This window comes from Dromiciops gliroides, chromosome 1 (genome assembly GCF_019393635.1).
Source record: "Dromiciops gliroides isolate mDroGli1 chromosome 1, mDroGli1.pri, whole genome shotgun sequence".
NCBI lineage: Eukaryota > Metazoa > Chordata > Mammalia > Microbiotheria > Microbiotheriidae > Dromiciops > Dromiciops gliroides.
The window spans coordinates 727,630,342-727,657,347 of NC_057861.1; positions in this window are offsets into that span (position 1 = coordinate 727,630,342).

The following is a 27,006-nucleotide window of genomic DNA, read 5'->3' on the forward strand; positions in this document are numbered from 1 at the left end:
TACCTCTCTAGTTCTAGATATTGTGCCTCTCTCTTCAAAGACTGTGACATTGGATGAGTGTTCCTTCTCAATTTATCACACTATTTCTTTAAGTCTATTTAACACCTCCCATCTCCATATTAGTTAGGCAATTGGCCAGTGAGGTTGATTTTTTGAACTCAGGTTGAGACTTTACATTTATCTCTAATAAATTTTATCTTATTCATTTCATTTCCTCTTGGAAAATACTGATTTTGTCACCCAGTATATTAGCTATCCTTCAAAACTTTGTAAGAGGTAGAATATATAAGTGGAAAAGCATCTCAATCAGTGGCATCAAGGGAAGGGAGCTTCCTAGTTGGGTCATGGCAGAACTGGGACTAGCAATCAGTTGTGTACCTGCCTTCCCTAAGCTGTGACTTTGAAACACTGATTGTAAGAGAGATATTTGTGAAACAAAGAATTCAGCGATAGTCTGAGATAAATCAGGGAATCACTCAAGAACTAGAAAAAGAAAAGCAGGGTAGAATATTTAATGAAACACATCTAAGAAAGTATTTAGACTGATGACACAAGTGGCCTTAGTTTCTTCTGAAATTCATCTTTGTCATACTATGTAAATTTCATTTTAGTATTTGCTTTGTATGGCAGGGAACATAATGTATATATTTGTGCGTGTACATATGTATTTGTATCTTTTTATGCTATCTCATTTTCTCAAAAGGGAAAAGGAAGTAAGGGAAGGAATCAGAGTGAAAGGAAAGAATTTTTGGCAAATAATAAAGTTACAAATTGATGTGTTAGGTAGACCCCCCCCCCAGCCTAGAGTAACACTAAATTTGGAAGTTCCACAGAGCAATTTGGTTTTCTTGCAGATAAATTATTCTTCAAGAATTTGCTCCCCTGTCAAGGCTAAAAAATAGTCCTTCCAATACTGTCAGTCAGGTAGTATAAGTCTTCTCTTCTCACTGATTTATCTACCAGTGTCTTTTTGTGCCTCGGAGCTGGAGGATTGATTGAAACAATGATTCTGAGATGGTTGGATTTCTCAGATCTGGGTGACAGCATCTGAGAGAGCTGGTCAAGTAGAGACTCGTGCTCCTGTAGGTGCACATCACCTCATTCCATTTCAGACTCCATTACAGCTTTATCACAGATAATATTAATTCCTCCTTTACAACATAGCTTCCATTTACAGAAGGTTATTTTCATTTTGGCACTTGAAACTGCCTAAGAGAAAAAAATGGGGGAAAAAAGTCTGAAGGGGATAGGAAAATGTGTGCATTCTCCAGCTGATTCTTCAAAGTTCATTTGCAAAATCTCATTTTTGAGATTCTCCGCTGTAGTAAAAATGGATTTCCCATATCATGTAAAAGTTCCTAAACAGACATGATATTACAGAGTGGATGCTATTCATGATTGACACTCTTCTTACTAGAAAAGAGAGCCAGAGAGAAATAAAGAAGACCTCCAGAATGGTGGGTTAATCCCAATGTGGTAACCTGTTTGGAGGGCAAGGAAAAGAGTTTTGTAGGACAGGCAGGAATGGATGGCTCTGTTCTCATTTTTACATAGAAATTCCAAATTTAGGCCAGCAAAATTTCATTGAATTATTTGAGTAATAATTTTTACTAACTAGCTTTGAAGCTTTATTGTTTCTATTTTGCTTAAGGACTGCAAATTCTGTCTAAGCCCTCTGAAATCAGCACCCTAAGGCTAAGCATAATGACCTTATCCTTGTTAAAGCGGTGCCCATGAGGTACTCTGTCAAACATTCTATAACCCAGAAAAAATGAAAGTGATGTGTATTATAACTAATGATTAAAGAAAGGAAAAAAAAAACCCAAGAAAATGAGTATCTTATATCCATGATTACATAAAAGATTGAGTAACCAAAAATTGATTTTTGGTATACTTTAGTCATTTTTATTCTCTTCGCTCCCTTTGAAACATCATTCTTGGACAAATTTTGAATGATTAAAGAAAAAAAGAGAACAGAGAATGAAACTTGCTTTACTTCTCATGAAAGAGAGGAGGGAGGAATACTAGGGCAGACTATTGTATGTATTATTATGTGCAAAGTTACATGTAGTCAGGGCAGCTAAGTGGAGTACTGGCCCTGGATTCAGAAGGACCTGAGATCAAATCCGGCTTCAGACACTTGACTAACTGTGTGACCCTGGGCAAATCACTTAACCCCAATTGTCTCATCAAAAAGAAAAAAAAAGTTATATGTAGTTACTATATCTGGTGTTGTGCTTAATTGTTTTTCTTGCTTTCAAGGGAGCTTTTAATTGGGTGATCTTTTTCTAGAAGTTAAAGAGATGCAAAGAGAAAAAGCTTGAATATATATTTACAAAAAATAAAATAAAAATTTCTGTCCTCTAATATTGCCATCATGGTAGGTATTTCTTAGGTTCATTTGAACTACTGTCACTTAAAGGACTATTAAAAGTGGCCAGTCTCCTTTATGGGGAAATCCTTCTCCTCCTTATAAAAGAATTCTCTCCTTTGTGCATGAGCTCTTGACTATTTTTTAAGGGCTATGCCTCTGTAGATATCTCTATGTGCTATAAAGCACATGTCAAATACAATGCCAGTATATTACATTTTGTGCTTTCTGTACTTAAAAGCTATGTGAATGCTAGCTATTGTTACCCATGATAATAATAGTTTTATGACCCTGAACAAGTTGGTTAACCTCTCTGGACCTCAGTTTTCTCATCTGCAAAGTTAGAGGGTTAGACTGGATGACCTGTAAGATCCTTTCTAACTCTAAATCTATAATCCTTGTTAGTTCCTTTCTGACCCTTAAGTTCTTCATCTGTAAAATGGGAATAGCCATAGCTCAAAGGGTTGTCTATTCAAATTTCTGCAATTATTATTGATTGTGAGTTCCACAAAGAGAAGGACTGGCTTTTTCCTTTTTTATTTTTATTTTTTTTGTATTCCAAGCACTCATTAGGGCATGGCTCACAGTAAGCACTTAATAAATGTTTACTGATGCACAGAATCAGTCAGAATAGTTCAAAGTAGCCATCTTGTAAGGCAGGCATAGCGTCTTTCAAAGCTGGCTTGTTAATTTTTATGATGTTAGCTTTCAACTCATCAGTGGAAGAAGCAACAATACTTTTCCAACTCATAATTACATTTGAACATGCTTGCGCGTGGGACCCAAGAGTCCATCAGCTTATTATAACTATGCTGCATTTCACACACCATCTTCATTATCTTGTACTAAAGAAGAGAGTATGTACTCTTCTGTGGGTAATTTTAGATTGGCCACTCACACCCTGTAATGTTTATGAAGAAAACAAAACTTGGATGTTGGCCCTTTTAATTATAACTAGCAGAATCACTGCACCCAGAAATCACATAATCTCGCCACCATATTACATCTTTGGAGACATCTGCTTGCAAAGCATTAACAAGGAACTTGAAATCTAAAAACAAACTTTGTTCTAGATTGATTAGTTTTCTGAGCCCTGTTTCTGGAACACAGTTTCTCTGGGGATATTCCTCCAGCTTTTAACAAAAGTTTAATGTTCAGGGATACAAATTTGGCCTTAGGGTATTCATGGCAACTGTAGACCATACTGGGGATATTATGGCTGATAAGTTCAATGACCAGGCAGACCAAAAAAAAAAGCTAAACCCATTCAAGCCAGTACCAAGAGTGCTCTCTATTGAAGCTGGAGAATGCCCAGAGGAAAGTACCCCAAATCAGGAAGGTCTTTGAGAATATGCCATCTGAGGATGGATTGGAGGAGCTGGAGATGTTCACACTTTGAGACATGGAGTAGGAATGGATGGGAATGATCACTGTATTTAAGTGTTGGAAGGGCTATCCTTTGGAATAGGGACTACACATTTTCTGCTTGGCCTTTGTTGGGCAAAACTAGGAACAATGGCTGGAAATTACAGAGACAAATTTAGACTTGAGATTGGGAAGGGCTTCCTAAAAATGAGTTATCCATAAGTGGGATGGGTTATATTTGCACTAGTTAGTGAGTTCTTACACACTGGAAGTCTTCAAACAGAAACTAGATGATCACTAGTTAGGTATTTTAGAGTGGGGACAGTTTTTCAGGCATGGATTTGACTAAATAATTATCAAGGTCCCTTCCAACTCTAAAATTCTGTGATGCTAAAGTTCCTTTGACAAGAAATATTTTGATAAATACAGTGTTTGATTGATTGTACCAGGGGAGCCCTGTCATCATATTTAGATGATCCTTCCTGAATAACAGTCATTACATATGAAGGATCGGAATGTTGGTCTGTTAGATCATCTTTAAATTGAATCATTTCTGTTCTTGTTAGCTCTATTCCCATGACTTTGGGGAAAACTTCTGAGAACACTACAGAGCTAATTCAGTGTGGTCATTAATGTTTATCCTTCAAAAGATGGCATTGTCATAAGGCCTTTGTTTCTATCTGCTTACAGGTCAATGGGAGTACAGCAATTGTTCCTAGGAGCTCAGAAAGCAGAAATGAAACAAGCTATTATTGGCCAGGTCTTAAATACTGGTAAGAATATTTTGTCATGAGGTTTAGAGTATGTGGGTATTCAAATTCAGAATATGGAAAAGCCCAATGAAATTGTCTGGTTTTGGAGCCAAAATAAAATGACTTACATCTCATGTAGCCATGCAATTCAAATGGTCCCACCCTCTTTGTAGAGCTTCAGCCAAAAATTCTGTTTTCCCTTCTCTAATGCTAATGTTTTCTGGAACTCAGGATGAGCTTTGACACTCGAACATGACTCAAGATGACTGCTGGGAAACTGAAAGCAATATCATTGTGTCACATCAGTTTAACTGAAAATACAAACAACTTGCAACATGTGAAAATCGGCAGTAGGACAAATGTTTACCACTCACTCCTCATTTCTCTTTTCATTGACTTAGTCCTCAATAATTTCCTTCATAGGGAAGGCCCAAAATGTTGGTCATATTTGGTAGATAATGATTTTTCCTGGCTTTAAAAAAAGAGATAAATTTGCATGTTGATAAAACTGGTCATTTTCCCCCAGATTAAAAGATTAGATATTCTTTTTTTACTTCTACATATTAACACTGAGTGAAATGGTCATTATTGTAATGAACTAACCAACAGTATGATACAATGTATGAAAGTTTAAACGATCAATTAATATAGAAGGATTGCCTTTATTGTAGCATATTAAGTAAGTGTTTCCATCTTGAGTATTTATGGATTTACTTACTCAACTTGTTTTTATATTTCACACTCCCCACCTCCCACCCCCATAGGTGGTATCAGGGAGGTTTTGGCTGAATGAAATGTGAATATATTGGAGAAATGGAAAAAACAAAACCCCTCCCATGAGGATATCAAAGTAGAACTTCCTGTTTTCCAGTGAGAGAAACTAGGAGATTTTAAATTTGGCTTTTCTGTGGGTCTAGGTACAGCCATGGTTTCCTAACCCTTGCACAGAGCTCCCTAGCAGAGCTTCCTATTAAGTGAGTTTTGATGTTTATGGTAAACATTGTTTTCTTTAGAATATGTGGCATTGTGCCATAGCCTTATTTCCAACCCATCAGCTTGCAACTATGTCATGCAGGTTCAATGTCCGTGATTTGCACAGCTAGTTTTCCGGGGTGGAGTTGATTTTTTGGGCTAAGGGGAATTTTGGATCGACAAAAAGGCGTAGATATGTATATATATTACAATACTGTTGGCTAAAAGGCTGCTAACAAAGCTCTATCCAACCTCTGGAGAGCACAACAGAGATGTCTTCTGCTTCCACAGGACAACAGTGAACAAATTTCTTTCTACCATGAAGGACATCAACTCTTTTCTGTCTGGGTTTTGTAGAAAATGTAAAAATGTAGTATAATAACTCCAGTAGGTAATAGTACAAATAAATTATGTTCCTTCTTATTTTATTGATATCATTTAATTAAAGAGGTAGATGGTTCATCACATGGCAAAACACCCATAAACACAGACAAGGCATGAGAGTTGTTTCCCAGAAAACTCTTTCAAACAAGTTGGCTGGACATAAATAGTACACCCTGTTAAAAGCAGACTCCGACAGCAGAAGCTTTCTTTTGAGCTTCATCCAATAATGGACCATTCGTCTATTTTTCAAACCTTTTCTCCTCGGTAACTTGACATTTGATCGGATTACTTTTGGATTTTGCTTGAGTCTCTGGTATGCTGCAGAAGATTGGCATCTTTTGATTTAAAGATAATAGATCCCAACCTGTGAGACTGTGCTGGGAAGAGGAAACACTGTGACTCATAACGAAGTATCCGAAAAAGATTTTGTCTACAGTGTCTTTTCTTACCTCACTGCTAGCACTGAAATTATCAAATGACTAGGTTCCATTATAAACACCATGTATTTATTTTATAAATGGCCTTGACATTCTTACTAGATGAAATGTAATAGTATCACAAAAGTCTAAGGTGATATTTTTTTTCCCTTAAGACTCTTAGGAACTGCTTATTTTAATTTTAATTCAAAAATTTCACCAAAATGGAGCATCAGCTGTGCTCACTCAGATCCCTGCATGCTGAGATAATTCCAAACAGGTTAGATTCCGATAGAACCAACTCACTGAGTTACAGAAATTGGGTATAAAAGTCAAATAAACAAAATATACTTAAATGCTGGCAAAGCAATTGGCCATCCTGAATGCAGCTAATAAGTTCCCAAACATTGCAACTTCTAATTTTAAAATTAAGTCTTCCAATTGCCAATTTCAAAAACTGTAATGAGTTAGAGTGGCCTTTTTATTATGCATGATTTTATGTCTCTGGATTTCAAAATTACCTAGCATGTATTTTCAACTTTTCTACAATTTCCAGGCTGTTTTCATTTCTATTTTAAAAAGGCTAAACAGTAAGATGTGCCTCTGCTTTACATTCTAATTGCATATAACTGATTTGCACAGCAGAACAAAAAACTAATTTTCCGATTACGAATTGTGCACCAAGAAATAATTATTGTTCCACTAGAGAAAAAAATATTTTCCCATTCCCCCCTACCATTTATGTGAACCATTTGCCATTTTCGAGGTTGCTATCTTTTACAGACCACCATGCATTACTCTTGAGGGACTGAAATCATGCAGACAGAAACAAGAAACATACAACTGTTTTGACTACATTCTTTTGCTTGCAACATAACACTTGCCTTTTATTATTTTATCTTTCACAATCAAGGGGTGACTAAATGGATGCAGGTGGTGATGAAAATAAGAGCCATCCATCATTATTTATTAGGCATGAAAAAGATACACAATAATGTAATTTAATCTCAGAGCAGACAATTATTTCCACATATTGATAATACAATGTGAAAACTGTCATGAATCCTAATATGATGTTTGGCTTTATTGGTGCACCACTATGAGCAATACAAATAATGAAATTGTATCAAAAAGGAGAAAAAGGTAATTATTTGCATATGTCAATATCACTGGAGAAAAAAAGACATTGTTACAAACTTTCCAGGCCTAATGATTGCAACTTAGGGGTTCCTAAAGATGAAAATGGTGGAAATGTGGTATTTTAAATACATTCTTTGTTTACTAGCAATCATGTGCATATTTAAATAATTAACATATCTATGCATATGTCATTTGTCTACATTATAACTACAATTGTAATGACACCCCCTACAACCTCAGTAAACAGTGGTTACGTGATTTTGCCATTGGATGAAAAGCTCCTAAAACCACCTAATCTGTTGAAATATTAAGAGGCGTACAACCATGGGGTCACATTCCAAGGATGCACTTTTGTTCACTTTAGTCTGGTCAAAAGCTACAGCACATGAAAACATTGTCATCTGCACTTTAGGTAGCACATATTAAATAAGCCTATTTTCAGCAGAAAATGCTCTTGATTATCAGTATGGAAGGATTTATATATATATATATTTTGACTGCATAATATACGAAAATGAATCATGAAGTGAATACATGATGCTTGAATATAAAGATATGTAGTAGGGGAAAATTCGATCATGGAAAATCTTGAAATGAAGACCTGTGCTCAATGTTGGGAACGATCCTTTCTCTTTTGGTTTGACTACCCACTATGTCCCTGAATTTACTCTCTCTTTTTTTTTTTTTGTGGGGCAATTGGGGTTAAGTGACTTGCCCAGGGTCACATAGCTAGTAAGTGTTAAGTGTTTGAGGCCGAATTTGAACTCAGGTCCTCCTGAATCCAGTGCCAGTGCTCTATCCACTGCACCACCTAGCTGCCCCTCTGAACTTACTCTTACATTATGACTGTGGAAATCACAATGCAGTTTCACACTAAAATTAAATGGCAGTTAAATTCTGTAAACTTGAATTCAAGTCATGTTCAAGGTCAAAATGACAAATGAATTTTAGTCTTTACATAAGAGATATCAGATGGAAGATTTTTGAGTAGGAATAATTGCCATTATTATTATTATTGTTATTATTGTTAATTGGTAAAATGAAAAAATGACCATTTTTTGAGTAGCTAAAGAAAAAAAAATATATATAGATGCATAGTTGGTCCATCCATTCTGGAGAGCAGAATATCATTAAGCAGTTCCTGCTCTTTGATCATGCTATACAACTGCTAGGCCTATATGAGAGAGAGATCCAAGAAAGAAGAAATATGTAGGAAAATATAGCAATTATCTGGGGTAGCAAAACACTAAAGGTTTGCCCATCCATTGAGTAATGGTTGAACAAGTCATGTATATCAATAAAATGGAATACAATTGTGCTGTAAGAATTGAGGAAAAAGAAAATTTCGAAGAGACATAGAATGACATTTATGAAAAGATTCATCATTTGTCCATGATATTCTGCTTTACTATTTACATTGGTCTAATCATTATGTATGTTGTTTTCCTGGTTCTGTTTACTTCATCTTATGTTTTTTTTGTTGTTTTTGTTTTTTGGTGAGGCAATTGGGGTTAAGTGACTTGCCCAGGGTCACACAGCTAGTTTGTGTTAAGTGTCTGAAGTCAGATTTGAACTCAGGTTCTTCTGAATCCAGGGCCAGTGCTTTATCCACTGCGCCACCTAGCCGCCCCCTTATTTTATGTCTGTAAAATTCCATTCCATTCATTTCCTACAAGTTATTTAACCATCCTTCAATTGATAGGGACCTATTTTGTTTCTAAATATTTGCTACTACAACAAGTATAGGGCAGCTAAGTGGTAAAGCAGATAGGGTGCCAGACCTGGAGTCATGAAGACCTGAATTAAAATCCAGCCTCAAACACATACTAGGTGCATGACCTTGGGTAAATCACTTAACCCTGCTTGTCTCAGTTTCCTCACTTGTAAAATGAGTTCGAGGAGGAAATGGCAAATCACACCAGTATCTTTTCCAAGAAAACCCCCAATGGGGTCAGGCAGTGTTGGACACGGCTGAAACAACAACAATAAAACCCTACAAGTATTGCTATGAATATTGTTGTTTAGTGGTTCAGTCATGCATGCCTGACTCTTCATGACCCCATGGACTAACTCTCCATGGGGTTTTCTTGGCAAAGATAGTGGAACGGTTTGCAAATTCTTTCTCTAGTGCATTCAGTGGATGCTTTCATTAGGCAATAAGAGGTTAAATGACTTGCCTTGGGTCACTTGGTTAGGAAGTGTCTGAGGCTGAATTTGAACTCAGATCTTCCTGACTTCAGGCCCAGTGCTCCATCCACTGAGCCATAAAAGCAACCTCATTGTTATGAATACTTTAGTTTATGTTGAACCTTTCTGTTTTTGATGTATGTGATTATAGATGCCTAGCCCTGGAATTTTGAGGTCAAAAGTTATGGTTATTTTACTTTCTTAGCATAATTCTAAATTGCTTTCCAGAATGGTTAGATTGATTGACAAGGCAATTGATGCACAGTACATCTATATTTCCAGGGAGCTGTTAAAATGTTGACTATTTCCATCATTTTTTCATCTGTGCCACTTTGTTGAATGTGAAGTAAAAACTCAATTGTTTTTATTGCCTTATTTTACTATTAGTGATTTGGATCAGTTTTTCCTATTCTTGATAGTTTGTGATTCGTTCAAGAATTGTTGGTTCATATCCTTTGACTTACGGATGGTTCTTGGATCTCTCTCTCTCTCTTAATCCTTTATAAATCTTGGAATAAGATCTTGATCAGAGCTATTTGATTCACATTTTCTTTTGCTCAATTTGTTACCCTTATTATGCTACATATATCCATTTTTGTTTATGCAAAAGTATTTCAATTTTATGCCATTGAAATGATTTGGATAATGTTTGGACATTCCAATCTGGATCTTAAACTCCATATTTCTAATACCGAGCTCATCTTTCTCCCCAAACTTTCTCCACTTTTGGAATTCCCTATCACTTTTGAAGGCACAACCATCCTTCTAGTTTGCCAAGCTTGCCACCTATTTGCCATCATCTTCTTCTTACTTTTTCTCATCCCCATATCCAATTAGTTGACAAGTGCTAATGTTTCTAACTTGTAAACATCTCTTGTATAAGCTAGATTTCTTTTTTAAGGACCATGCAAGCCTTAAACCTAAATCTCTCTGGCTTTCATTGATTGGCCAACAACAGGTCCCAGCCCAAGCCTCACTTAGTCATTGTTTGGGTTCTGATTGCTCAGAGTGAGTGTAAATCGCAATTTGTTTCTGCTTTGGTCAGAAACCCTAACAGACTTTCCCTCCCAGATTGAATTTTTTTGACTAGGTAAAAGAGGTCATATTTTGCTTCATTTCTTACCTAGTCTTAATCACTGAATAGATGTTGTTTTCAGACAAACTGAAACCTGGAAAAGACTTTATCTTAAAAATGGGAAAGTCTCCCACAGTTTAAGTTATCCTGATCTATAGCTTGCCACTGGACCCAGATAACTCCTGAGGAGAGAGTGAGACCGGTGGCTTTGCACAGCCCTGCTACACTTAAATCCTATTCACTTGCAAGTCATGACATCACCTTCCTGATGTCATTGGTCCTCTTTGCAAACAACACAGCATTATGGTCCCTTCTATCCTCTGACACTGACTTCTTACCTCACACTTAAACTATTTCAATATCATGCTGGTTGGTCTCCTTGCCTCAAATCTTTCCCTACTCCAGTCTATGCTCCACTCAGTTGTCAAACAGATCTTCTTAAGGCACAGTCTGAACACATCACCCCATATTTAATCAATTCCAGTAGCTTCCCATAACCTTCAGGATCAAATATCAAATCCCCTGTTTTACTTTTAAAGCCTTTCATTATCTAACCCCCTGCTATCTTTGCCATATTCTTACATCTTATTCTTCTTCAAGTACTCTGTGATCCAGTACCACTGGCCACCTTTGCTCTTCCTTTCACAATAAACTCCATCTCCCAGCTATATGGACATTTTCATTGTGTGCTCCCCATCCGTGGAACTTACTTCTAACATCTCTACTCACTGCTTTTTTCAAGTTTCAGCTAAAGTCTTACCTTTAGCGTCTTAATGCTTTCCCTCTGTGAATGACTCCAAATTACCCTTGTATGTAGTTACTCACATGTTGTCCTCCATTATGCTGTGAGAGTCTAGAAAGCAGGAACTGCTTTCTGCCTGTTATTTTTATTCCCTGAACTAAGCAGCGTGCCCCGGACATGGTAAATGCTCAATGAATGCATGTTGACTTGACTTCATTATATTCTTTTTTGTGATCACATTTATCCTTTGTACCAGTTATAATGCACTTATAATTTTTAAGTTGTTACATTTTATATTCTGATTGCTTATGGTTTTATAGTCTCTTGTGATATCTGTAATAAACTGTTGACTAAATCTAACTTCTGTCAAAGTCCAGTCCAGCTTCCCAATTATTCTTCTAAAATAAAGCATGATTCCTCCATTAACTTAGGTTCTAGGAGAATAGAACACTGGGTTATTGAGCTTTCTCATTTCTGATTCTTCCTTGTTTAGTCTGCTGCACTGATTTGTAGCTAGTACCAAATAATTTTAATGGTTACTATTTGATAATATGATTTGAGGCCTAGAAGCAATAGTCTCCTCTGTTCCTGTTTTTTTTTTGAATCACTTCCCTGAAGATTCTAGACCATATTTTTCTCCAACTGAGCTTTGTTCTCATTTGGTCTAGCCCTATATAATATCTCTGTGGTAGCTGTTTTCACACTTTTATCAGTGACTTGAGTAGATGAACAGATAACTTGATTATCACATTTAAAGATAACACCAAGCTAGAAGGGATGGTTAACATATTGGATGAAGGAATTAGGATTTAATTAGAACACTGGCCTGAATCTAATAAGATGAAATTGAATAAAGATAAGTGTAGTGTCACACAAATTTTAAAAAATCAACCTCAAAATACAAAACGAGGAAAGCATTACTAAGCATAAATTAATCAGGCAAAGATCAATACAGCTGGAGAAGACCATACCAATGGTATGGCAATGAGTCAACATTGTGATTGTCAATCCCAGCCAACTCTATGCAATCTGCTTGCTGCTGCTTTCCCCAGACCACAGGTGAATCTCCTAAAACCATGACCCTCCCCTCTCCCAAGATCTTAATCCACTCAGCTTTGGAAGCATAACCCTGGGAAAGTAATGTTCTGATTGTTGAGTCACTCAGCACCAATGTACCTGGTTCAATATATCCAGCAGTCTACTGATCTGAGACCATACTTTCTTTTTTTAATTATAAAAGTACTTTATTATTGTCTAGTTACATGTAGAGATAATTTTCAACATTTTGGGGGTAAGATTTCTAGTTGAAAATTTTTCTCCCTTTCTCCCTTCCCTCCTCCCTCCCTAAGACAGCAAGCAATCTGACATAGGTTATATATGTACAATCACATTAAACATATTTTTCCATTAGTAATGCTGTGAAAGAAGAATCAGAACAAAAGGGAAAAACCTCAAAAAAGAAAAACAAACCAAAAAGTAGAAACAGTATGGTTCAATCTGCATCTAGATTCCACAGTTCTTTTTTCTGGATGTGGAAAACATTTTCCATCATGAGTCCTTTGGAATTATCTTGGACCATTTTATTGCTGAGAAGAGTTAAGTCTATCACAGTTGATCATCACAAAATGTTGTTGATACTGTTTACAATGTTCTCCTGGCTCTGCTCATCTCACTCAGCATCAGTTGATGTAAGTCATTCCAGGTTTGAGACTATGCTTTCTATCCCATCTATCTGTCCATTCACCCCAGTCATCTCTTTGCTACCTGGCTTGGCAAGGAGGTATGTATCACCCTCTTCCCAGTTGCTCTCCACTTACTCAGAGAACAGTGATAAAATCCATGCTTTTATTTATTTGTTTGTTTGTTTGTTTGTTTATTTTTTGTGGAATGGAAGTGTCGGTTGATTCCCCTATGGCTTTACTCACTATGCTGTTCATCACCACCACCACCACCTCCTTCTCCTTCTTTTTTGTGGGGCAATTGGGGTTAAGTGACTTGCCCACGGTCACACGGCTAGTTAGTGTCAAGTGTCTGAGGCCAGATTTGAACTTAGGTCTTCATGAATCCAGGGCTGGTGCTTCATCCACTGTGCCACCTAGCTGCCCCTATCCTAGTGACTTCTAAAAGCAAAACACACTTACCTGTCCACCACTCTGAAATGTTTTCCTTCCCAATACTAGAATGTAAAGTATTTGAAGACAATAATAATAGGAGCTAGCATCGTGCCTTAAGGATTGAAAAGCACATTGCATGTTATCTTATATGTTCTTCACAGCAACCCTGTGAGGAATGTGCTATTATTATCACCCTCATTTTATTTATTTATTTATTTATTTTTTTAGTGAGGCAATTGGGGTTAAGTGACTTGCCCAGGGTCACACAGCTAGTAAGTGTTAAGTGTCTGAGGCCGGATTTGAACTCAGGTACTCCTGACTCCAGGGCTGGTGCTCTATCCACTGAGCCACCTAGCTGCCCCTCACCCTCATTTTAAAGATGAGAAAACTGACACTGAGAGAAGTTAAGTGACTTGTCTAGAGTCACATAGCTAGTAATTATCGATGTCAGAATTTGACACCAAGTCCATGGCTCTACTGCTTGTACCACTTGCTTTCCTCTATTTCAGACCCGTCTTGTTTTTGTATTTTTACTCCTAGCACTTAGTACTGTGTTTGGCACATTTTATATAAATGACAAATGATTTCCATTTATTCATTTCTTTAATTCATACCAACCAATAAAGCTAATATGAGAGGCAAAGAATGACAAGGACACAATCTCATTGAATTCTACCTTAGTCACACCAAATCTGAAGTGCTTGGAAATTATATTTTAAGGAGAATCATGATAGGCTCTGGGCTTATTGTCCCAACCTCTGCTACTCTCATAGGTTGGACCCCCACACAGTGTTCCAGGCTGTGAGAGATTCTCTCATAACTGTGAAGGGTTGGGGGAGATTCCTAACACTTCTGCTTATGGTTCTTGAACATAACTTTCAAGATACTGGGTTGGTCCAATGTTGGGCAGGGTCAAGTAGGTTACTCAGAGCTCACTTTTCACTAGACTTGGCTATTGAATAAATTAATAGACTGTTATGGACTGATTGTTGGTCACTTTTTCAACCTTTTGAACCTCACTAGGTCATGACATCATCTATCAATCTCTGATATGCATTCATTTAATATCAGGAAATACTAGATAGAACGGAAGGATAGAATCAATCCATCAATAAACATGTATTAAATACCTACTATGTTCCAGGCACTGTGTACAAAAAGAGACAAAAGATCATCATCTGGGGCAGCTAGGTGGCGCAGTAGATAAAGCACTGGCCCTGGATTCGGAAGGACCTGAGTATAAATGTGATCTCAGATAATTGACACTTAGTAGCTGTGTGACCCTGGGCAAGTCACTTAACCCTCATTGACCCACAACCCCCCACCCCCCCAAAAAAAACCCCATCATCCCCATTTTATAAAATGGGGTATAAAAAGAGGCAAAAGATATCCCCTGCTCTCAAGGAGCTTACATTAAGATGGAGGAAACAACAGGTGAATAAATATATAAAAATACAAATATTTATGAAGCAAGCTAGACATGGGATAATAAGAAAGCAATTGATGGCATTAAAATTAAGATGGCTGGGGAAGGTTGGCAGTAAGAAAAGGTTTTCAGTTGGAACTTGGAGAAAGCTAGGAAGCTCTGTAGGGGGGAAGAAGAGAATCCCAGGAATGGGGGATAGCCAGAGAAAATTCCTGAAGTCGCAAGATGGAGTTTGTTGACTGTGGAATGGTCAGAAGGTCAGTGTCACTTTACTGGAGAATGTGAGGTAAGGAGTAAGGTTAAAAAAAGACAGGAAGGAGCAAGGTTGTGAAGGGCTTTTTTTTGGTGAGGCAATTGGGGTTAAGTGACTTGCCCAGGGTCACACAGCTAGTAAGTGTTAAGTGTCTGAGGCCAGATTTGAACTCAGGTTCTCCTGATTCTAGGGCCTCTACTCTTTCCACTGTGCCACCTAGCTGCCCAATTTTTTTTGAAGGACTTTGAATACCAAACAGCATATTGCATCTGTTCCTGGTGGCAATAAGGAGCCACTAGAGTTAATGTGGTCAACTCACTGATGGTCTTTTGGAGAGGTTACCCTTGCATTCCACACCCTCAGCTCCACTGAGCTCTCCATCACTACTTCCAGGGTGTGTGTGCAATATCTTATAGTCATCCTCCTATCCAAGAAGTGCCTGGAGGAAAGCAAAGGTTTTACAGGGAGGAATTTGATTCTCTTTCGAGTGAGTTTGCTTGTTTTGCTCTGATTTTATACACTAATGTGGAAGGTCTTCTTCAAAGAAATAATAATCACAAAAGCAAACGAGCTATTGCTGAATTGTGTATAAGTATACATATTTATGTTTGTATATACATATATATACATTCTGTTCACATGTGTATATATAAATATATATGCACATACATGTCTATGTATGTATGTGTGCATCTTTATACACATGTACATACTTTAAAGCTGACAATACTATTCTATTTTCCATCCTCACAAAAACCCTGGGGTGTAGGTGCTATTACTATCCACATTTTTACAGATAAGGAAACTGAGGCTGAGGGAGGCTAAGGAACTTGCCCAGGGCCACACATCTATTAGGTGTCTAAGGCTAAATTTGAATTCTATTCTTCCTTATCCCAAGTCCAATACTTACTCCACTTTACCAATCCTTGCCTCATACTGTATGGAGGTAACTATAACACTTAGAAGTACTCAAGAAGATGTGAGTTTGAGTCCTTCTTCAGATGCTTATCGTGTTATGGTCAATCACATAAGCCCTTAGCTTCAGTTTTCTCACCTGTAAAATGGGGATGATGATAATATTTTTTTTTCCTTACATGGTAATTGTAGGGATTAAGTGAGATAATACATAGAAAATACTTTGCAAACCTTAATGTGCTTTGGAAATTTATACCAATAATAGAAGTTTGGGGCATGAGATTTTCCAGGAAAGGAAGGATGGAAGGGACTTCATAGATAGGCACAAGATATTCTTTTGGGTCTAAGGGAGTCTGCCAGGCTCTCAAATTTTCCGTACTAGCACTTATGGAAAAAAATGGGGTTATTATTATGGGTGATACGTAAGTGGGTTTTCATTTCAGGGCATTGATCATATTAATTTTATTTAGATTCTGCTTTACTCTCCCATTTCAAACCCTCTTGGAGCATTATTACATTCTCCAAAGCTTTTTTTGGGGGGATCCCAGTTTTCAATTCCAGGGTCAAATCATTATTCTCAACATGTAAGCAAAAGATCCTTTACAAATGGAGAACACATTGGAACCCACTGAGGAGGAACAAAAAGGTTCCTCTTAAAGTTACCACTTGTCCTTAAGTACCAAATAAGTTACTGGCAGGTCTCCTACAATGAAACCCCTGTGGAAGTTATGAAATTCATCACTCATGGTCTAACCCAGTGCAATGGACTTTTCTTCTGAGGCAGTGGGCTTGTTTATTTGAAGGTTCATTTTACCACTCAATAATTTGTCCCTTCTCAAAGCATTCCAACTGTTATTTAATTTGAGCTCCAATGGGCCATTTTGCTTTTTATTAATTTGTAATTAGAGCTGAGCCAAATATTTGTGCAAAGGAAATTTTATGGCTTTTGGCATATTTCAGCTTGGAGGAGAAGATGGGAGGCTACGTGTCCACAAGGTTTTAAGTCGAAAACAAATATATAAAGAGACAAAAAAAAGTGCCCCCAGACATTTGCTCAGAAATGACCAAAAGTCATTTCTGAAAAAATTGAAAACCAAGAAGATATGCTATAGAAAATGCTGACAAATTGTTCTGAGTAGCTGAAATTCTATATCACAAATATTTTTGTGAAATAACTGACATTTTGTGAAGATCAGAACTACTGTGGAAATTTGGCCAAGTCGGAATCAAGTGATTTCACACAATTGTTGAACTTTTCTCTGTTGGAGGTGTTCCCGGCCAAATGCTTCATTTTGGGAAATTTCCTGGAGCTCCCTCATCTGCTACAGAAAAGCAGTTAGAGGCTCTTCTGTGAAAAGGAGATTGCTGTTGAGGTAACTATTCCTAGTTCTCTTTCAATGCCTGTCTGGTCCTCAAGGCTTTGTTCCCTTAGCCTTCCACACTCCTGAGAAGGATATGTTAAGCTCTCTTGCACGGTATTACCTGGAGATGACTTGGGGGTATCTCTCCCCACTCATCTCCTTCTCTCTCAAGCCAATCCTTGAGCTCTTGAACTAAAAAAAAAAACTATATTTAGAGCCTGACAGTATGGTAGATTTAGCATGAAGAAGATAGAATTCCTCATTTTTCCCCCCTGCCTTTTCTCCTGCTGAAGTTACCCATCACTGAATTTCAAATTCTAGAGATATCTTTACTATCTCCCAATTACTTTGTGTTTCCATAAAAAGGCCATTTCTACTTTTCAGCTCAATTGTTTCTTTTTCAGACTCTGATTATCTGACTGGGATATTACAATTGCCTTCTTGTTGCTCTCTTCACTCTAATCTCCCTGCTTTGTTGAAGGACATTGGCAGTCAATGACCATTTGTATTGAGTTTCTAAAGCTATAGATCTCTACCAGTATAGAACTCTGTTTTAATCTTCATGGTTACATTAATTCATTGAACTTAAATTACCTAGTACATATTTTTTATGTATTACTGACTCAAGCAAGTTACTTAACTTTTCTGTACCTGAGTCTAAGACTACCTAGGTTGCAATTTAGTAAAACTAAAGAATGTATCTGACAAATACACAACACTGCATACTCATCGTACTTCACTCTTTGGTGAAAGGAGGTAGATATATTTTCTCATTTCCTCTCCAGGGCTAGGCTTAGTTATATCATAATATATATACTATGTGGGTAGCTAGGTGGCACAGTAGAGTGCCAAATCTGAAGTTATGAAGACATGTTCCTGGGTTGAAATTTGGCTTCAGACACTTACTAGCTGTGTGACCCTGGGCAAGTCACTTAACCCTATTTTGCCTCAATTTCCTTATCTATAAAATTAGTTGGAGAAGGAAATGGCAAACCACTTTAGTCCCTTTGCCAAAATAAAAGCCCAAATGAGGTTATTAAGAGTCAGATATGACTGAAATGACTGAAGAACAGTGTTTTTTTTTACACAGTATTCATTTGTTTTTTATTGTTCTTTCTGTCTGTGTTGTTGGTGTCAAAAGCCAGCCTGGCTGTGCTTTTGAGACAATCTTAGAAAACTCTTTAAATTCCAGATATGCTCGTTTTGTTCATAATTTTGCTAACCTGCTTTTGTCTTTAATTAGTAATCTTATAAAGCATTTGTATGGTGAAAAGCCCGACAGACAATATAGAGGGGTTAAAGAAGAAAAACTTAAGCTGAATAAGAATGACAATCAACATAGTTCAAGACTCTGCCTCTTTTGCCATGGAAGGGTATATATTTTACAGAAATGTAGAAGTAAGCAGCAAGGTATTGATATGAGTATTGGGGATTTTAGATATCGGAATCAAAGGTGTTCTGAATTCACTCAGAGTATTAATATCAGTTCAGAGGTTACATAGGATTTCTATGCTATTACATATACATTTTGAAATTAATGGTATGGGTTTATTTTCATAGAGATTTTCATGCTTTTGAGATTGTGTTTTATATTTAGTTTTTAAAACAAGGAGAATATTTGTAAAAGCTTTTTATAGTCATGTGATCAAGTTTATATTTTATAATACTCTTATTAATATTAAGTTCACATTCATTTAGACTTCCTTAGTTTGAATTTCATTGTCTTTTATTGTTCCACGTGTATCTTCTTCTATTCATTCATCTATCTAATTTTGAAACATGGTTTTGATTTCATAATACAATGTTAATTCTAGGAGTATTGTGCTCCCATATTCTGAGTTATTTGTTTTTGTTATTTTTTTCTCAACTGATTATTTGATCAAACTCTTTAAAGCATTTCCCTAGCAAATTGTTTGCCATGGCAAGTGTAAATTGATTCTAGAAGTATTATTTTTGATAAGCATATTCCAAAAAAAAAAAAAGAGGGGAACATTTGTAAAAGTTGTCTTTGAGATTGTGTTGTGCTTTAACTTGTATTTAAATATGTTCAGATTTTTCAAAAAAGTAATTGTATGCTAAGTAAAAAAAAAGGTATTATTTGAAATTGTTGCATAATTATATATTATATTTTGAGTCAAGATGTATTCACATTTTTTGCAATCATTTATTATCCTCAATTTTAAATCCATATGAGACTTGGATTATGGGAACTTATCATTTAAGACATTAATTGCCTTTATTCTGAGTTATCAGATGCCAGTTGGCCAAGATGCCATCCAATCACAAGAGGAATACATGCAAGAGCAGACACTGAACTGTCACATGAGGGGAGACATGCATGAAGTCAAGGTATGGCCGAGGGAACGGCTTTTGACAAATGTTGAGGTTGGATTCTCTTGGTTTAATATTTTATTCTCTTTTTCCCCACAATATTGTACAGATGGCTGGAAGTATTCATCCCACCCACCTCACTTCTACACCTGGCTTCTATGCTCCCTCCTATATGCCTGATGCCATGGACATCTCAATCCCATGCATCTGATTAAGTCTGACTCAGTTTCTTCCAATATGTTCGGTGGCATGGACATATATTCCATCCACCTATTTTAAGCCTGGCATACTGTATGGGTAGTACATATTGCTCAAGTGTGGGAATGCTCATATCCCATCATTTCTCTGTTCTTTTATGGTAACCCCCATAATTATCTCAGGTGTCATGATAAATACAGTGTTGAATTTGGCCTTGACACCTGTTACCAATTATATTAGATTTTTTAATTTCTCATAATGGCATGAGGATAATTAGGCAGATGATGCAAAAAGTGATGAAACAAAGATAAAAATTATTTTTAATAATTAATATCGCAGCAATTGTCTTCTCAATTACCCTCCATAAAGGGGGACTATAGTAATATTATAATTTTAAAGAATGTTTCAATTTTTGTTTTATTATATGTTTCATGTGTAACAACTAAGATTCTGAATTCCCTTAGACATGTTTTTGAGAACTTTCATTGTTTGATTTGATTATTGACAAAGCTATTTTAAAGTTCTGTTAAGCTCAATTTTGTAGGAAATTTTCCTGGCTGATTACCAGCATCCACACATCAACCCCTGAAAAGACTTCCATTCCACGACTACACCTAGAGGACATCTGAGAAAAGACTTTCAGAGACTTTAAATGAACAGTTTTGATTTGTTCTTTTTGTTGGTTTTTTTCTCTTTCTGTTATAATATACACCATCTGTAACATGTATTCTCTGCAGAGGCCCTCCCTTTGCAAGACTAATGTCAAAGCATCGGTTCATGAGGACAAAAAAAATCGCCCCTCTGGACAAAACTTTCCTCTCTTCCTTTTCTATATTGTTGTTCACATATTATTAGTTAGCAATAGTTATCATATTGTTTTTACTGTTCCGTCAAGGAAACATTTTGTTTCTTGAGGAACAACAGGGGGGACTGTAACGATTGGAATAACGCCACCTGCTGGATACTTACTGTAGAGGAGTTCTGCCCATGAAGGGAACGTCTTTGAGGGCAAGACCAGGAGTCAGGAAGTGACGCGGACTAGTGGGAGGAGGAAGGAAGAGACTGGCGCTCAGTCTCACGCTCTTTCCTCTGGACTCTGGCGGAGAAGGGAGCTAGAAATGTGCTCTCCCTTTAATAGATAGGAATCTAGGCCTTTTTCTCTCTCTTTACCAAATTCTTATTCTCCTTAATAAATGCTTAAAAGTCTAACTCTTGCTAAAGCTTATAATTTATTGGCGACCACTCATTAGATATTTTAGACAGTTTAGCTAGAATTTTAACCCTTAACAGTATATATTGTTTTGTTCTTTCTGTTTACTTTACTTTGCATCAGGTCATCTATGTTTTGCATGATTCTTTGAATTTCTTCCATTCATTGTTTCTTATGGCATAATATTTCATGTACCCCATTTGTTCATTCATGACTCAAGTGATAGGCGCCTGAAGTTTTTCCAGTTCTTTGTTACTATGGGAAGTGCTGCTAGGAACGTTTTGGTATAAATGAGACTTTCTGCCTTTAATCTATTTGGAGTATCTGACTAGCAGGAGGGTCTCTGGATTCCATCTAGCCATCATCAGTCAGGCCACCGGAGTCTACCCAATGTAGTATCTTGAGATCTAACATGGTCCCTTCTCCCTTCTCCTCCACCAGAAACAATAAGTATCTTGACCCATACTTCCAAACCCTCCCTCCTTCACAGGGCTCTTAATTCAATATGGAATTTTCCCCTAGGATGTAGTTTTCTTGATGGGTGGTTGAAAACTAAAAACTCACCTAAAAAACCGCTACATTTAGCTCACAACAGATCATGTTTCCTATCCAGTCTAGCTAAACATGTTGTATATATTTTTCTTATCACTTCTGTCTCTTGTTTGATTAGAAATTCTGTACTTAGCCATAGTTGTAAAAGGTACCTACAGGGGCAGCTAGGTGGCGCAGTAGATAGAGCACTAGCCCTGGAGTCAGGAGGACCTGAGTTCAAATTTGACCTCAGACACTTAACACTTACTAGCTGTGTGACCCTGGGCAAGTCGATTAACCCCAATTGCCTCCCTTAAAAAAAAAAAAAAGAAAAGAAAAGTAAAACATACCTACATCAATTTTCCTCAATTAAAAAAAATATAGTTTATATTTAAGACAAATGTCCATTTGGAAATCATTCATTGTGGTATGTTTTATAAGATATCAGTGTCAATCTTTTTTTTTTGCCAGATTGCTTTATATTTCCCCCTTGTGATTCTTAAAAAAAATAGGGAATACTTTCCTGTAGAGCTTATGTTCTTGTGTTTGATGAATTTGAGAAAACTCATTTAGTTCTTCATTTTCTACTCTATTTTAAAAAAAATTAAAGCAAATATTAAATTATTTCAATGATTATAATATTATAGCATGCTTTGAATAGTGGACATGCTATTATTTCTTTATTCATAAATCTCTTATTTTCTTTGAGATTCTAAATTTTTTTTTACTCCAAATAAATATTATTATTATTTTGTATAGCTTGGTAAGGTAACCTCTTGGTATTTTCATTAGCAGACACAAAAATCTATAAGGTAAATTAGACATCAATCAATCATTAAGCTTGTAATAACTCTAAAGATAAATAAAAGGAATGGTTCCTGCTTTCAAGAAAATTATTAAAAACTATTTGGTTTAATTGTGTGCAAAAAAAAAGGTAACATTACAGAGGGAAAAAATACTTGGAAAGACTTCAGATCTCTGATCAACAAAAAGATAAGCCATGAATCCAAAAGGATGAATATAAAGCATGTTATTTACCTTCTCAAAGTGAAGAGATGTATAGACATACATTTATAGACATAGATAATGTGGGAATTTCTTTGACTGGGTAACAATAAATATGTATTGAGAGATTTTTTCAATTTTTTTTTTTTGCAGGGCAATGGGGGTTAAGTGACTTGCCCAGGGTCACACAGCTAGTGTCAAGTGTCTGAGGCCAGATTTGAACTCAGGTACTCCTGAATCCAGGGCCGGTGCTTTATCCACTGTGCCACCTAGCTGCCCTGATTTTTTTCAATTTTTAAAAAACTTGTCCAATGGGAGAAGAGGGTAGTGGGAAAGAGAAATTGTTTTTAAAATACATATTATTTAAAATTTAAAAATTATAGAAAAAACAAGAAAATGAAACATTTTTTAAAAAGAACAAAAAAAGAAATCTTATAAAATAAATGAGAAATAGATTGAATAAAATAGGGAATCATAGAAATGACAAACAAAATGTAAAGCTGATTCTCTGAAAATATTAACAATATCTATGCAACTTTATCTAACTTGTTTTTTTAAAAAGGAAAATCAAATTACTAAAATAAAAAGTTATAATGTTATTTTTTTACATGGAATGTCATACAGCTAAAGAATTTCTGAGGGAAAATATATATATTTCAAATGTCTTCTTCAAAAATTAGAGAAATAAAAAAGCAATGAATTTGACATGCACTAAAAAAACTTGACCAACAGCAAAAAAAATTAACAAAGCAGATATGTTATCTCAGAGTTATGACTCACTTTCACACAGCTGTTAATTCACAATATTACAGAGTCGCGTACTTAAAGATCAAAAGGTATGTAAGAAGTAATTTAGTTCAAATGCTTCATTTTATTGGTAAGAAAACTGAAGCATAAAAAGTTATGTGACTTACCCAAGGTCATACATATAATATATAGCAGAGATTCAAAAAGAGGTCCTATGACTCCAAGTTTAATCCTCTTTACTATGCCTGATTTGTTCTTCTTTTTTTTTCTTTTTTTTTAGTGAGGCAATTGGGGTTAAGTGACTTGCCCAGGGTCACACAGCTAGTAAGTGTTAAGTGTCTGAGGCTGGATTTGAACTCAGGTACTCCTGACTCCAGGGCCTGTGCTCTATCCACTGCGCCACCTAGCTGCCCCCTGATTTGTTCTTTAACCCATTTACCCAATTGCTCCTAAATTCTTTGAGTGTGTTTAGAATTTTCATTTCTCCTTCTTTTTGTTTATTCATCTATCTCTCTCTTTTTTCATCCTTCATTTTCCTAGTCCAGATAACCATACATTAAAAAATCTTGGCTTCCCATAACAGTTTGATTTTGAATAAATGGATATATGAAAGGAAAAAAACCCACTTATTAAACACTTACTCTGTACAAAAGACTGGAAATATATATATATATATATATATATATATATATATATATATATATATATATATATATATATATATATATATAAGCAAGATAAGGTAATCGCTGATCTTAAGAAGCTCATTTTGATTAATCTTTTGTAAGACTAATTGGCAGTACCCTTTTCCAAGAGATTTTCATTTCTTTGTCATCCTTTTTATTTCTATCACTTTCTAGTTTATTTCAAATTCTCCCAGTCATTGATAGTACCTTAACTTATTCATTCATACTCTATATGTCCTTCATAAAAATGTAGTTTCAGGAACTCCAAATATTGAGCTCCTTCCTTTAATCTGTTTTTATATTATTGCATGTTTAGACCTCCTTCCAACTTCTTTTTATGTATAAATTCAGGCATGTATGTACATATGTATGTTTCTGTTTATTTATTTTTAGTAAGGCATTTTTTCTGCTATGATTTACTCTTAGAATATTAATTTGTGAAGAGAGCAGTGTTGGATGGTGGAATTCATGTTATATTCCTAGCCATGAGATTTGGTCCTACCCCTGTCCTTTCCAGAAACACCCACCACTCCTAAGGTCAGTTTATCCTCAGTTTGGCTCTATACCCCAAACTCCCCTTACTCTACCACCCCGAGTAAAGACCATCTATGAGGATATATACTCCTTTCCCCTGAGGTGGGATGCAATAATGGGAAGTACAACCCTTGCTTGGAGAGAGTTATCTTCATATTACTTTCCAGATGAAAGTCATAAGAATCTGTCTCTTTCCTCAGATATGGACTTCTCTCCATTATGGGAGTCTCCTTTTATATAATGAGATCCTTGGAATTAAGAGCACTTTCCAGGGCAGCTAGGTGATACAGTGAATAAAGTACTGGCCCTGGATTCAAGAGGACCTGAGTTCAAATCCAGCCTCAGGCACTTAGTAGCTGTGTGACCTTGGACAAGTCATTTACCCTGATAGCCCCACCAAAAAAAAAAAAAAAAAAAAGCACTTTCCAGATCATCTCTCCTGCTTCTAGCTTAGCTCTTATACCTAGAAACCGACTCTTATGAAGGACAGACCCACCATCTTCACCAACTGCCAACCAATCGCCACTTACAGAGTCTCAATGAAACATTACAGTGCCCTTTGGGGGAGATTAAAAAGCAACTTGTGCAAGGGAAGTAGAATGATGACTATAACCTAGACCACCATCTCTCCATAGACCCTGATGGAGATAGCCACCCACAGAGGACCTTGGAGCCAAGAACATTCCCCAGACCACCAGACCTCTTTTCAGTCAATCTTCATAGTCATTCTTGAGGGGAATACTCATTGTGGAGAAGGGACCCAATTCCTTATTGCCGTGAACAACAACTTCTAATTGGCTGCCAAAAATGGACAGATAGGCACAAGAATTCTGGGAATGGAAGCATTCCCCTCCCCATCTTAGACCATGGGTCTTGCATCCATCCCAGCCCTCCTAGCTGTCATCTCAAGAGTCAACACCTGTGTAGACAGGGCCAGCTGTCAACAGCAAGTACTACCTACAGGCTGGCCAGATAGCCATAGATGAAGCAAGGAGGCAGTATGTACCAGGTGAGTAGAACCACCACCACAACCTTGACTACCATCTCTTCACAGACCCTGATTAGTAGTGGTGGTGGTGGTAATAGTAGTAGTAGTTGTAGTTGTAGTCATAATCATTATCCTAGTAGTAGTAGTAATGAACACATATAGTGTTTTTATGTACCAGGTACTGTGCTAAGTGCTATTATTTCAAGTGGTCCTTACAACAACCCTGGGAAGGAGGTACTATTATTATATTGCCCATTTTATAGGTGGGGAAACTGAGGCAAAGAGTAGTTAAAAGACTTGCCTTGGATCACACAGCTAGTAATTGGCTATGGCTGGATTTTAACTCAGGTCTTTCTAATGGGCAGCTAGTTGGCACAGTGGACAGAGTGCCAGGGATGGAGTCAGGAAGACATCTTCTTGGGTTCAAATCCAGCTTCATATTCTTCCTACCCATGTGACCCTGGTCAAGTCACTTAACCTTATTTGCCTCAGTCTCCTTGTCTATAAAATGAGCTGGAGAAGGAAATGCCAAACCCATCTACTATATTTACCAAGAAAACTCCATATGAGGTCACAAAGAATCAGACAGGACTGAAATGACTGAGTAACAACAACTTCCTTATTTCAGGCCCTGTATTCTATCTACTGTTCCACTTAATTATCCTAATAGGGTCCCAAACCCAAGAGCTTTTGTAATAGCCGTGCTTCCAGCCCAGTGATCACAGCCATCATTTTGGGCACCAACTCCTATGGAGATGTTGCCTGGTAACTGCTCCAATGGTGATAGATCCACATCTATGAAAAACCCAGAAAATTAGGCTCTTGTTACCAAAGTCCTTGGCACTTTGAAATGGTTCACCATCAGAAACATATGATTTTATGAATGGGGATGATATTAAAGGAAAGTGATTATTATCTGCTTTACAGCTGCACCCTAACTAAAGACCACAGGGCCTTTCCATCTGACTTGAAGTTCAAATATTCTATATGTGTTGTCTCCCCCATTAGAATGAGAGCTCCTTGAGAATAGGGATCATCTTGCTTTTCTATTTGTATCCCCGACACCGAGCACAGTGCTTTGTATAAAGTAAGTACTTAATAAATGCTTCATCCATCCATCCATCCATCCATCCATCCATCCATCCATCCATCCATCCATCCATGACACCCTTTGTTTTGAGGAATCACTTAAGTACTCCTTACATCCTTAGACCCTTGCATCATTTTTGTCCCTTGATAATAATTTATGGTTTTCTTTTAACTATCATTTTAATTGGTCTTTTAAATATTAGAGAATTATGAT